This window comes from Protopterus annectens, chromosome 2.part2, assembly GCF_019279795.1.
Source record: "Protopterus annectens isolate FY-2018-M chromosome 2.part2, PAN1.0, whole genome shotgun sequence".
In the NCBI taxonomy this organism is placed as follows: Eukaryota; Metazoa; Chordata; order Ceratodontiformes; family Protopteridae; genus Protopterus; species Protopterus annectens.
Genome location: NC_056730.1, coordinates 968,823,318 through 968,836,777, shown reverse-complemented (window position 1 = coordinate 968,836,777; position 13,460 = coordinate 968,823,318).

The following is a 13,460-nucleotide window of genomic DNA, read 5'->3' as shown; positions in this document are numbered from 1 at the left end:
GTGTCAGTCAGAAGGTTGGTATATGTCTCATATCTGAGGCTGGGTTGTAGCCAGTGAAATGCATGTAGTACTGAAACCTGACTGTTTCTTCTTCCAGTACACTCTTCTCAGTGTGTAAGTTTACTCACACCTCCTAATGCTAACGCTGGATACATGGGAGTATGTACTTTATTTTGGGATTAGGGAATTAACTGGCATACAACAGTAGTTATTTGCAATGTATTCCTATGGCTTTCCTATTTTCCCTTTACATTCACGCCTTGTAATGCATGCTATATTTCTTTATTGAAATGTATTCTTATGGCTATCCCATTTTCCCTTTACATTCACTCCTTGTAATGCATGTTATATTTCTTTATTGCAAGTATTCCTATGGCTTTCCTGTTTTCCCTTTATATTCACTCCTTGAATGCATGTTATTGTATATCTGCTGTGGCTTAGTGGTACATCATGCAGACTGGTGAGTCCAAGGTGTGGGGTTTGAGATTGACAAGGGTATTTTATTTTGCTGCTGAGCAGTACAAGGGCCTTGTCATACAGAGTGACTAAGGCACTTTTAAGCAGTTGTGAGCGGGTTTGCGCTGGTTTGCACGATGCTTAGCGATGCTAAGCTACGCTTAGCTTAGCTTATTGTATTTTAGCAATACTAAGCTAAGCTTAGCTTAGCTCATTTTATGTTAGCAATATTAAGCTAAGCTTGGCGTAGCTTATCATATCTCAGCAATGCTAAGCTAAGCGCACACATGCGCACACTGGTGCAAACCCGCTTACTACTGTTTACAAGTGCTCACTCCTGCTAACCCCCACGCTCATGTCTTTGACAGAAAAGTAAATGGGGAGAAAGGAATGTGGTGATAAAGGGTGCACAAAGAGGGGAAGACAGTAGGGAAACCAGCTTGGGATGTACATGATGGGTGTGGAGAAGGTCCATAGCTGCCCATTTCTTTACCAGCAACAGCTGTGCATATGCAATATATTAGGTGGGGTATTTGAAACCTTCCACCCCTGAGAGAGGGGTGAGGACAACTAAGTATGTTGTACTACCAATTATGAATATCAGGCACATGCACTGTTTGTGAACTGTTATACTGTCATTAGTACGTTACTCACTTCTGAACATTTTGTGGTTTGTGTTGACATTAGCACAGTCTGCTCAGGACAACTGGACATATTTCTGTACTGTGTATGCCTACCTACACCCTTGGTTGTGCCTGACTACATGGGTATATAGTATCTTTGGGTAGGGGTGCAGAACTGCAGAGTGCATTATTTATTATCGTGTGATGTTTATCTTACTGAACATGCAGAGTTACTGTGTACCTGTAAGTCTATGAAGGCTTGTAGTCTGTCTGAGTAGCTCCCACCTGTAGACATATCCAGATGGTAGACAGAGGTCAGCCTAGTATTCTTTGATTGTGCACCCCAGCAGTCTTTTCAGCACCTGAAGAATGGCATTGTCACAGGTGGTTGCTAGCAGTACATGGCTACATCCTTTGATATTTCTGTGTTGTACTTCTACATAAAGGCATGCTTGCGGGATTCATTCTACAGCTATTTGCAGAGTGTGTAACAGCAGACAAGCCGATATGCCTGTGTGTTTCTGACTCTTCCAGGCCTCAGATACTCTCACATATATATTTTAACAGCTTCAGGGAAAGGTACATATAACTGGGTTACACCTGTGATATAGCTCAGACATTTTGCAGTTCAGACTTTGGGGGATTCAGTGCATATGTATTGCTACACATTTTCTGATGTGCAAGTGGTGTCTACTCTCACTTATTGACATTTGTCATTCAATGAGATTCAACACTTGTCTGCCTACTGTTAGTACATTTCACAGGGAGTCAGAGGGGCACAGCTAACATTTGTTTACAAATCAGGGTCATCACTGTAGATCAGTCACTGTTGGGAGGTCTGGCCTGTGACCTATGCAAATATGCCAGTGTGTATCCTGCTCTGATACTGCGTGGGGTTTGTAAGCTGCTACTGTAACCTTATTCCCTACTAGCATGGCTGATTCTCTTTTCACAGTCATGTCATGCAATTCAAACAACACCTGCTGGTTAAGGCCCACAGAACAAGATTTGTGTTATGCCATTCCTATTTTCCCTTTACATTCATGGTAATGCATGATATATTGCTTTCAGCACTAAGTTATTGTATATCTGCTGTGGTGTAGTGGTACTTCATGCAGACTGGTGTGTCCATGGTTCCAGGTCCAAGACTGACAAGGGTATTTTATTTTGCTGCTGAGCAGCACAAGGGCCTTGTCATACAGAGTGACTAAGGCACTTTTAAGTGGTTGTAAGCGGGTTTGCACAGGTTTGCACGACGCTTAGCAATCCTTAGCTAAGCACACACAAGCTCACACCCACGCACCCCCGCTAACTACTGTTTAAAAGTGCTTACTCCCGCTAACCCCTGTGCTAATTTCTTTGAAAGAAAAGAAAATGGGGAGATAGGAAAGTGGTGAAAAAGGGGGCACAAAGAGGGAAAGACAGTAGGGAAACCAGCTCGGGATGTCCAGGATGGGTGTAGGGAAGGTCCATAGCTGTCCATTTCTTTACCAGCAACAGCTGTGCATATGTATGAAATTTGGTGTGACATTTGAAACCTTTCACCCCTGACAGAGGGGTGAGGACAACAAAATATGTTGTACTGCTAATTAGAATTATCAGTTTACATGTCCAGTGGACATGTGTGCAAATTGGGCAGCTATGTATGGGGCATAATTTTTTTGTGGGAACAGATTGCCCTTTTTTTTATTTTTTTTTTCAGGTGAGAGTGGAATGTGAGGTAGAGGAAGTAGGTATATTTGGGGAGATAGGTTGGGGAGGTAAACAGACAAGACAAACAAGATGCATACAGGGGCAGAGTTTGACACATGGGGTGGGTGAACACAATTGATGGGGAAGGATGTTTGGAAATTGCAAGCCCATGAGTCCACAGATGGTAACAGTGGAACTGAGATCCCCACCCTTGGGCAGTCATCACTGCACCTTCACAGCCCTGAGGGTGGCTGTGCTGGGGGCTGAGTAGGACGAGCAGGCTCATCTGAGAGACGCACCACTCTCGCCTCAAGCTGGCGTAGGGGATCAGTGACTGAACGCTGGATCTCCCTACGCACCACAGCCTGGACCCTTCGAAGGGTGATGGGTGGCCCTTCTCCTCCCACACTTGCATGGGGGGGATGAGCCCCATCCCCTGCAGTGCTTCCACCCGAAGGTGGCACAGGACCAATGGAGGAGGGGAGCCCGGGCTGGGCACCGGAGCTGCTGGTGCCAGGTGCACTCGCAAACTGAGGAGGGACAGGTTGGTCCGCTGGATCCGGCCTTCCCATACATTCTGTGATTAGGTGTGTTTAATTACAACATAAACAACAGCATTACAGATTAGTTGTAACAGCATGCAGTAATATTCCCATTAACCCAGCACACCAAGGTTCCAACAGTTGAACAGTAAGCATAACACATGCATATATTGAACGACAGTGGATATTCCAACAGCATGCAGGGATGTTTGGTAGCAACAGGCCACCATGAACGTGGTGTTTGAACAGGGCACATGCATCAACATCAATGCAAATATTTATAAAACAATAGGACATATGTCCCAACATATATTTAAGGTTACACATACCCATTGAGGTGTGGAATTGCATGGTTTATGCACATACGGTAGGGTGTAGAAAAAACCTCAGTTAACATCTTATAATGACCTTTAAGTCTACACTACATTCCCAGTGACTGCAGTTGTATATCCCCTACCTGTATTATTACACTTGCCACCATACATTAGGTTGTGTCATGGGTTTGGCTAGTTCAATATATGCCTGACCCATATCTTAACTTTTAACAATGAAGTATTTTTTAACAATTCATTGAGTTCAGCATCCATCAAGTTTTAACTTTTAATTGATTAATTAACAATTAATTCTAGTGTATATAAAGGTTTATACACTTTGGGATGATTACTTGATAAAGCTCGGCACAGACCGAGCAAAAGCGCTTGTGGTTTTATTGTTTCGTATGGTTTTACATTAAAGAATCAGACTTTCTAAGCATTTAATACAGCAGTAGTCTGTCTTCGTTTGGCTTCCCACCTTGGATCCATTTTTTTTTTTTTTTTATTGGCTCTGTTCATGTGTTCTTTTTGGATTCCTGGTTACGTTGCATTTTCATGGCTGGAGAAGCTGAACCGTTTAATTCTGCTGAAACCCCTCAGCTACTGAGAGAAAATGGAGACGATGTCCCGGTGACTCGTACAGAGTTTAACCAGGTAGTTTTGATGTTAACACAACTTACCAACCTCATTAAAGAAAACAACGGTAGCAGTATTCCTCTACCTGGGAACCAACAGCACACTATTGAAGCTAAGAAGAAACTTTTACCGACTGATGGCAATGGTGGTTTACACTCCTTATTTCAGACTAATTCCAGTGCACTAAGGGTACCTAATAACGAGCATAGCGAAGGTATGGCTCGTTCGAAGAATAGCAGACCTGAGAAACAGCCAAAGGACTTCAATTTCACCACCTGGGCAGGTCGGCAATTTTCATTTAACCAAGGTACTGTGTCTTCTAATAACTACAATACCATAGAGAATGATTTTGGTGAACTAAAAGATAAACTCTATGCATACAAAAGCAATCAACTCGAGATTGACTATCTAAGGGAGTGTGTTAATGTGAAACGCATACCAAAGGGTTTGCGTTTTTACAAGTTCCCCAACAATGTTCAGCCGGGAACTTTATATTACAAAAAACTGTGTGAAAGTTTTGACAAAGCTGGACTGAAAGTTTTAAATGTGATGATTTTAGAGTATGAAGCGAAGGCTGATACTCTTATAAACGAGTTAAATGTTCTAAATAATTCTCTTGTTATTGATAACAACTTTTTAACTGTGAAGTTTGAATATGACAATGTTTTTAATGAAGTTGATCAATTTTGCATGAAAATTCTTAACAGAAAAATACGTAAGTTAGACAGGGATTTAGCAGAATACAGAGAAGGAATAGCTTATCCCTCTCCTAATAGGACTCGGTGGGAATATAAACAGGACAACCAAAGTAAGCAAAGCAAGGGGGCTGATTTCCATTCTAGAGCTACTCATGAACCCCCCCCCCCCCGTAGGAGTGAGAGGCTAGCTGAGAAAGGCAGAAAGAATTCCCATCAGGATTTTCAGCATCCCTGCAGGACGGAGGAGGTATGGGGACAGAAACAATTCCCACACATGTGGAGCAACAAACATGGTTAGATACTCACACTATCCCTGAAATGGTACTTCTACAACACAACTTTTCTAGCACTGTAGGTAATAGCTGTGCTACAGTTAAAAAAGATAACTTCACTATATACAACTACACTGATTTACAAATTACAGACTTAACTTTTGATCTATTTACTCAGGGTTTCCAGTTTGTCCCCGCACGTTCCTGTAATATATCCCAAATTTTAGTTGAATTAAAACTCTTTGCTAGAAATTTAAATCTACCACTTTACTTTAAAGGGCAGCCCTACATTAATTCGGGGCTTTGTAGAACCAGCACTTTTAATCCACCTGTACACCCTTTAATTAAACTTTATGAAGAACTAGTTGAGAAAGATCTTAGAACTTTACAATTCCAAGGAATACAACCACACCTAGTCAATTTAAACGAACACGAAATCTGGTTTATTAACCATTTGAAAAAAGAAAACATCAGGGTCATGAAACCAGATAAGGGTGGCGGGGTAGATCTGATGTATAATTCCAGCTATGATATTTACATCCATGATATGTTACAGGATAATGAACAATATGAAATAGTATCTAGAAATGAAGTTAACATAGCCTTTTCCAAAATCAAATACACGCTCACTGATCATCTGCTCCAAGGAGCTATAAATGAAAAACTGTTCAACTACCTACATGTTGAGAAACCTAAAATACCAGTAATCTTCGGGATTCCGAAAATCCACAAAGGTTTGGACCCTATGAGATTTAGGCCCATTGTCTCAGGGCAGGGAGCATCACTGAACCCCTAGGTAAATTCATTGACCTTGTTACTAAGCAATTTATCCCACTTTTAGACCATGTCTGCAAAGACTCTTGGGATTTTCTAAGAGACATTCAACCTCCTTCTTCTCATCTGAACTTTTTACGATAACCATAGACATTAAGGACTTGTTTCCCAGTATACCCCATCCAACAGGGCTTGAGTGGTTCAATGATTTCTTAACCACTGAAACTAATCTTAACAATAAAGTGACTGGTCTCCTAGTTGAGTTTATGGAAATACTATTACAAAATAATTTTATATTTTTCAATGGTGAGCTTTTTAGACAAAGGAAAGGAGTGGCCATGGGTGCCTCATGCCTCCTTTTATGCCAATGTTGTCTTGCACAGATGGGAACGTATGTTCATTTTTTCTTCTACCTGGGTTCAACATCTAACCCATTATAGAAGATATCTAGATGACATCTGTATTTTATGGAATGGGACTTTCAATCAGTTTTGGATTTTTTTAGTTACATCAACTCCACTACCCCTTTCTTGGTGTTCACTCATAATATTAATAAGCACGAACTTCACTATCTTGATGTGACTTTATATAAAGATTACAACAACTCCACATTTCTCTCAAAACTTTACAGGAAACCCACTTTTTCCAACTCTTTCCTGCATTTTCAAAGTGCACACCCATTCCACCAGAAAAAAGGCATTGTTAAGGGCCAGTTCATTAGAGACTCCAGGATGTGCAGCTCCACTGTTGATTTTTTGGATGAAATGCATTTTTTGCAGTCCATGTTTGTAGACAGGGGATACCAGCTCACCCTTATTACCTCCTAAGGTAAGGAAGTGATCGACAACAGAGAAACAACATTTCCCCCACTCCTTGGCACAGGGCAACCTTCTGTTACAACTAACACTGCAGCGACATCTGACACTTTCCGGAACAGTTTTATTTATACCTATTCTGGTAATTCCGCTGACATTGAGGAGATCATTAGGAGGCATTGGCCTGTACTGACCTTTCATGAAAAATTCAAAGATACCCTTCCAGCACACCCCAAATTTGTAAGAAAGAGGGATATTAATTTCAAGGAACTATTTGAAAGGAAACCTAACTTCCAGGCTAATAACTCTAACACATGACTAGGCACTTTCAAATGTGGGGCCTGCAACCAATGCCATGCCATTATTAACGCTCCGACACTTTATATTCACACCAGGAATTTTTACATTAAATCGCATCACCATTATACTTGTAGGAGCAAAGGGTTCATCTACCTAGGGCTTTGCACCATCTGCTCAAGCTTCTATGTTGGCAAAACTGAGAGACCACTAAGGAAAAGACTCTATGAGCATTTTTATGATTTAAGTAAACAAAAGGAGTCTAGCATTTTATAAGCATTCACTCACTTGCCCCGAGATAGATCTTAAATTCATAGTGTTGGAGCAAGTCACCCCGGATGCTAGGGGAGGTGACTGGGAGATGACCCTTGAATACAAGGAACTTGTATGGCAACTTAAATTAGATGCAGGCAGACACCCTGGACTAAATGACAATATTAATATAAACAGTGTCCTTAAGTTAAGAAAGGCTCGACTATGAGAGGCTCCTTCACTGTTGATATACAAAAATCTTAAGTAAAATATGATAAATAATTTATTTTAATTTACTGCTAAATGCACTGTTTACAGTTCTTTATCATTTTATGTCACAGTTTTAACATTTATTGTATATATTTACTACAATGCATTAGGTTGAACTTTTAACAATGAAGTATTTTTTAACAATTCATTGAGTTCAGCATCCATCAAGTTTTAACTTTTAATTGATTAATTAACAATTAATTCTAGTGTATATAAAGGTTTGTAGCACTTTGGATGCTTACTTGATAAAGCTCGGCACAAACCGAGTAAGCGCTGTGGTTTTATTGTTTCGTATGGTTTTACATTAAAGAATCAGACTTTCTAAGCATTTAATACAGCGGTAGTCTGTCTCGTTTAGCTTCCACCTTGGATCCATTTTTTTTATTAATATTTCCATTAACCAAGGTTCCAACAGTTGAACAGCAAGCATAACACATGCATATATTGAACGACAGTGGATATTCCAACAGCATGCAGGGATGTTTGGTAGCAACAGGCCACCATGAACCTGGTGTTTGAACAGGGCACATGCATCAACATCAATGCAAATATTTATAAAACAATAGGACATATGTCCCAACATATATTTAAGGTTACACATACCCATTGAGGTGTGGAATTGCATGGTTTATGCACATACGGTAGGGTGTAGAAAAAACCTCAGTTAACATCTTATAATGACCTTTAAGTCTACACTACATTCCCAGTGACTGCAGTTGTATATCCCCTACCTGTATTATTACACTTGCCACCATACATTAGGTTGTGTCATGGGTTTGGCTAGTTCAATATATGCCTGACCCATATCTTAACTTTTAACAATGAAGTATTTTTTAACAATTCATTGAGTTCAGCATCCATCAAGTTTTAACTTTTAATTGATTAATTAACAATTAATTCTAGTGTATATAAAGGTTTATACACTTTGGGATGCTTACTTGATAAAGCTCGGCACAGACCGAGCAAAAGCGCTTGTGGTTTTATTGTTTCGTATGGTTTTACATTAAAGAATCAGACTTTCTACGCATTTAATACAGCAGTAGTCTGTCTTCGTTTGGCTTTCCACCTTGGATCCATTTTTTTATTGGCTCTGTTTGTGTGTTCTTTTTGGATTCCTAGTTGCATTGCTTTTTCATGGCTGGAGAAGCTGAACCATTTAATTCTGCTGAAACCCCTCAGCTACTGAGAGAAAACGGAGATGACGTCCCGGTGACTCGTACAGAGTTTAACCAGGTAGTTTTGATGTTAACACAACTTACCAACCTCATTAAAGAAAACAACGGTAGCAGTATTCCCCTACCTGGGAACCAACAGCACGCTATTGAAGCTAAGAAGAAACTTTTACCGACTGATGGCAATGGTGGTTTACACTCCTTATTTCAGACTAATTCCAGTGCACTAAGGGTACCTAATAACGAGCATAGCGAAGGTATGGCTCGTTCGAAGAATAGCAGACCTGAGAAACAGCCAAAGGACTTCAATTTCACCACCTGGGCAGGTCGGCAATTTTCATTTAACCAAGGTACTGTGTCTTCTAATAACTACAATACCATAGAGAATGATTTTGGTGAACTAAAAGATAAACTCTATGCATACAAAAGCAATCAACTCGAGATTGACTATCTAAGGGAGTGTGTTAATGTGAAACGCATACCAAAGGGTTTGCGTTTTACAAGTTCCCCAACAATGTTCAGCCGGGAACTTTATATTACAAAAAACTGTGTGAAAGTTTTGACAAAGCTGGACTGAAAGTTTTAAATGTGATGATTTTAGAGTATGAAGCGAAGGCTGATACTCTTATAAACGAGTTAAATGTTCTAAATAATTCTCTTGTTATTGATAACAACTTTTTAACTGTGAAGTTTGAATATGACAATGTTTTTAATGAAGTTGATCAATTTTGCATGAAAATTCTTAACAGAAAAATACGTAAGTTAGACAGGGATTTAGCAGAATACAGAGAAGGAATAGCTTATCCCTCTCCTAATAGGACTCGGTGGGAATATAAACAGGACAACCAAAGTAAGCAAAGCAAGGGGGCTGATTTCCATTCTAGAGCTACTCATGAACCCCCCCCCCCCCGTAGGAGTGAGAGGCTAGCTGAGAAAGGCAGAAAGAATTCCCATCAGGATTTTCAGCATCCCCTCGGCAGGACGGAGGTATGGGGACAGAAACAATTCCCACACATGTGGAGCAACAAACATGGTTAGATACTCACACTATCCCTGAAATGGTACTTCTACAACACAACTTTTCTAGCACTGTAGGTAATAGCTGTGCTACAGTTAAAAAAGATAACTTCACTATATACAACTACACTGATTTACAAATTACAGACTTAACTTTTGATCTATTTACTCAGGGTTTCCAGTTTGTCCCCGCACGTTCCTGTAATATATCCCAAATTTTAGTTGAATTAAAACTCTTTGCTAGAAATTTAAATCTACCACTTTACTTTAAAGGGCAGCCCTACATTAATTCGGGGCTTTGTAGAACCAGCACTTTTAATCCACCTGTACACCCTTTAATTAAACTTTATGAAGAACTAGTTGAGAAAGATCTTAGAACTTTACAATTCCAAGGAATACAACCACACCTAGTCAATTTAAACGAACACGAAATCTGGTTTATTAACCATTTGAAAAAAGAAAACATCAGGGTCATGAAACCAGATAAGGGTGGCGGGGTCGTCCTGATGTATAATTCCAGCTATGATATTTACATCCATGATATGTTACAGGATAATGAACAATATGAAATAGTATCTAGAAATGAAGTTAACATAGCCTTTTCCAAAATCAAATACACGCTCACTGATCATCTGCTCCAAGGAGCTATAAATGAAAAACTGTTCAACTACCTACATGTTGAGAAACCTAAAATACCAGTAATCTTCGGGATTCCGAAAATCCACAAAGGTTTGGACCCTTTGAGATTTAGGCCCATTGTCTCAGGGGCAGGGAGCATCACTGAACCCCTAGGTAAATTCATTGACCTTGTTACTAAGCAATTTATCCCACTTTTAGACCATGTCTGCAAAGACTCTTGGGATTTTCTAAGAGACATTCAACCCTCCTTCTTCTCATCTGAACTTTTTACGATAACCATAGACATTAAGGACTTGTTTCCCAGTATACCCCATCCAACAGGGCTTGAGTGGTTCAATGATTTCTTAACCACTGAAACTAATCTTAACAATAAAGTGACTGGTCTCCTAGTTGAGTTTATGGAAATACTATTACAAAATAATTTTATATTTTTCAATGGTGAGCTTTTTAGACAAAGGAAAGGAGTGGCCATGGGTGCCTCATGCGCCTCCTTTTATGCCAATGTTGTCTTGCACAGATGGGAACGTATGTTCATTTTTTCTTCTACCTGGGTTCAACATCTAACCCATTATAGAAGATATCTAGATGACATCTGTATTTTATGGAATGGGACTTTCAATCAGTTTTTGGATTTTTTTAGTTACATCAACTCCACTACCCCTTTCTTGGTGTTCACTCATAATATTAATAAGCACGAACTTCACTATCTTGATGTGACTTTATATAAAGATTACAACAACTCCACATTTCTCTCAAAACTTTACAGGAAACCCACTTTTTCCAACTCTTTCCTGCATTTTCAAAGTGCACACCCATTCCACCAGAAAAAAGGCATTGTTAAGGGCCAGTTCATTAGAGACTCCAGGATGTGCAGCTCCACTGTTGATTTTTTGGATGAAATGCATTTTTTGCAGTCCATGTTTGTAGACAGGGGATACCCTCTCTCCCTTATTACCTCCTTAGCTAAGGAAGTGATCGACAACAGAGAAACAACATTTCCCCCACTCCTTGGCACAGGGCAACCTTCTGTTACAACTAACACTGCAGCGACATCTGACACTTTCCGGAACAGTTTTATTTATACCTATTCTGGTAATTCCGCTGACATTGAGGAGATCATTAGGAGGCATTGGCCTGTACTGACCTTTCATGAAAAATTCAAAGATACCCTTCCAGCACACCCCAAATTTGTAAGAAAGAGGGATATTAATTTCAAGGAACTATTTGAAAGGAAACCTAACTTCCAGGCTAATAACTCTAACACACGACTAGGCACTTTCAAATGTGGGGCCTGCAACCAATGCCATGCCATTATTAACGCTCCGACACTTTATATTCCCTCCAGGAATTTTAACATTAAATCGCATCACCATTATACTTGTAGGAGCAAAGGGTTCATCTACCTAGGGCTTTGCACCATCTGCTCAAGCTTCTATGTTGGCAAAACTGAGAGACCACTAAGGAAAAGACTCTATGAGCATTTTTATGATTTAAGTAAACAAAAGGAGTCTAACGCATTTTATAAGCATTCACTCACTTGCCCCGAGATAGATCTTAAATTCATAGTGTTGGAGCAAGTCACCCCGGATGCTAGGGGAGGTGACTGGGAGATGACCCTTGAATACAAGGAACTTGTATGGCAACTTAAATTAGATGCAGGCAGACACCCTGGACTAAATGACAATATTAATATAAACAGTGTCCTTAAGTTAAGAAAGGCTCGACTATGAGAGGCTCCTTCACTGTTGATATACAAAAAAATCTTAAGTAAAATATGATAAATAATTTATTTTAATTTACTGCTAAATGCACTGTTTACAGTTCTTTATCATTTTATGTCACAGTTTTAACATTTATTGTATATATTTACTACAATGCATTAGGTTGAACTTTTAACAATGAAGTATTTTTTAACAATTCATTGAGTTCAGCATCCATCAAGTTTTAACTTTTAATTGATTAATTAACAATTAATTCTAGTGTATATAAAGGTTTGTAGCACTTTGGGATGCTTACTTGATAAAGCTCGGCACAGACCGAGCGAAAGCGCTTGTGGTTTTATTGTTTCGTATGGTTTTACATTAAAGAATCAGACTTTCTAAGCATTTAATACAGCGGTAGTCTGTCTTCGTTTGGCTTCCCACCTTGGATCCATTTTTTTTATTAATATTTCCATTAACCAAGGTTCCAACAGTTGAACAGCAAGCATAACACATGCATATATTGAACGACAGTGGATATTCCAACAGCATGCAGGGATGTTTGGTAGCAACAGGCCACCATGAACCTGGTGTTTGAACAGGGCACATGCATCAACATCAATGCAAATATTTATAAAACAATAGGACATATGTCCCAACATATATTTAAGGTTACACATACCCATTGAGGTGTGGAATTGCATGGTTTATGCACATACGGTAGGGTGTAGAAAAAACCTCAGTTAACATCTTATAATGACCTTTTAGTCTACACTACATTCCTAGTGACTGCAGTTGTATATCCCCTACCTGTATTATTACGCTTGCCACCATACATTAGGTTGTGTCATGGGTTTGGCTAGTTCAATATATGCCTGACCCATATCTGACATACTAACTGTCCAGGATTCAGGTGTTACTGCTACATATTTCTTGTTTGCATTTATATTTCTTTATCTACATATCTGGGATGTTTTCACATGACATTTTCACTTTGATTTGTACAGAACCCTGCATTTCTTAACACACACTCACATTTCTGGTGAATAATTACATGCTACATGTGTGCCAGGTTTACTTATTCATGCCAGCCAGTAACTGACTATTGTGGACTGTATATATGTTTCACAGCTACTAGCACTTCCATCACCCACTTTATATGAGGCTGCATAACTCTGGGTTGACAGCACATTTTCAAACAGTACTGTTTGTATAATGCAAGGGTACTACAACATTTCAGACTCTGTGACACAGACACGCTCTGGGGTTTAGACCTTTATTAATGACATTG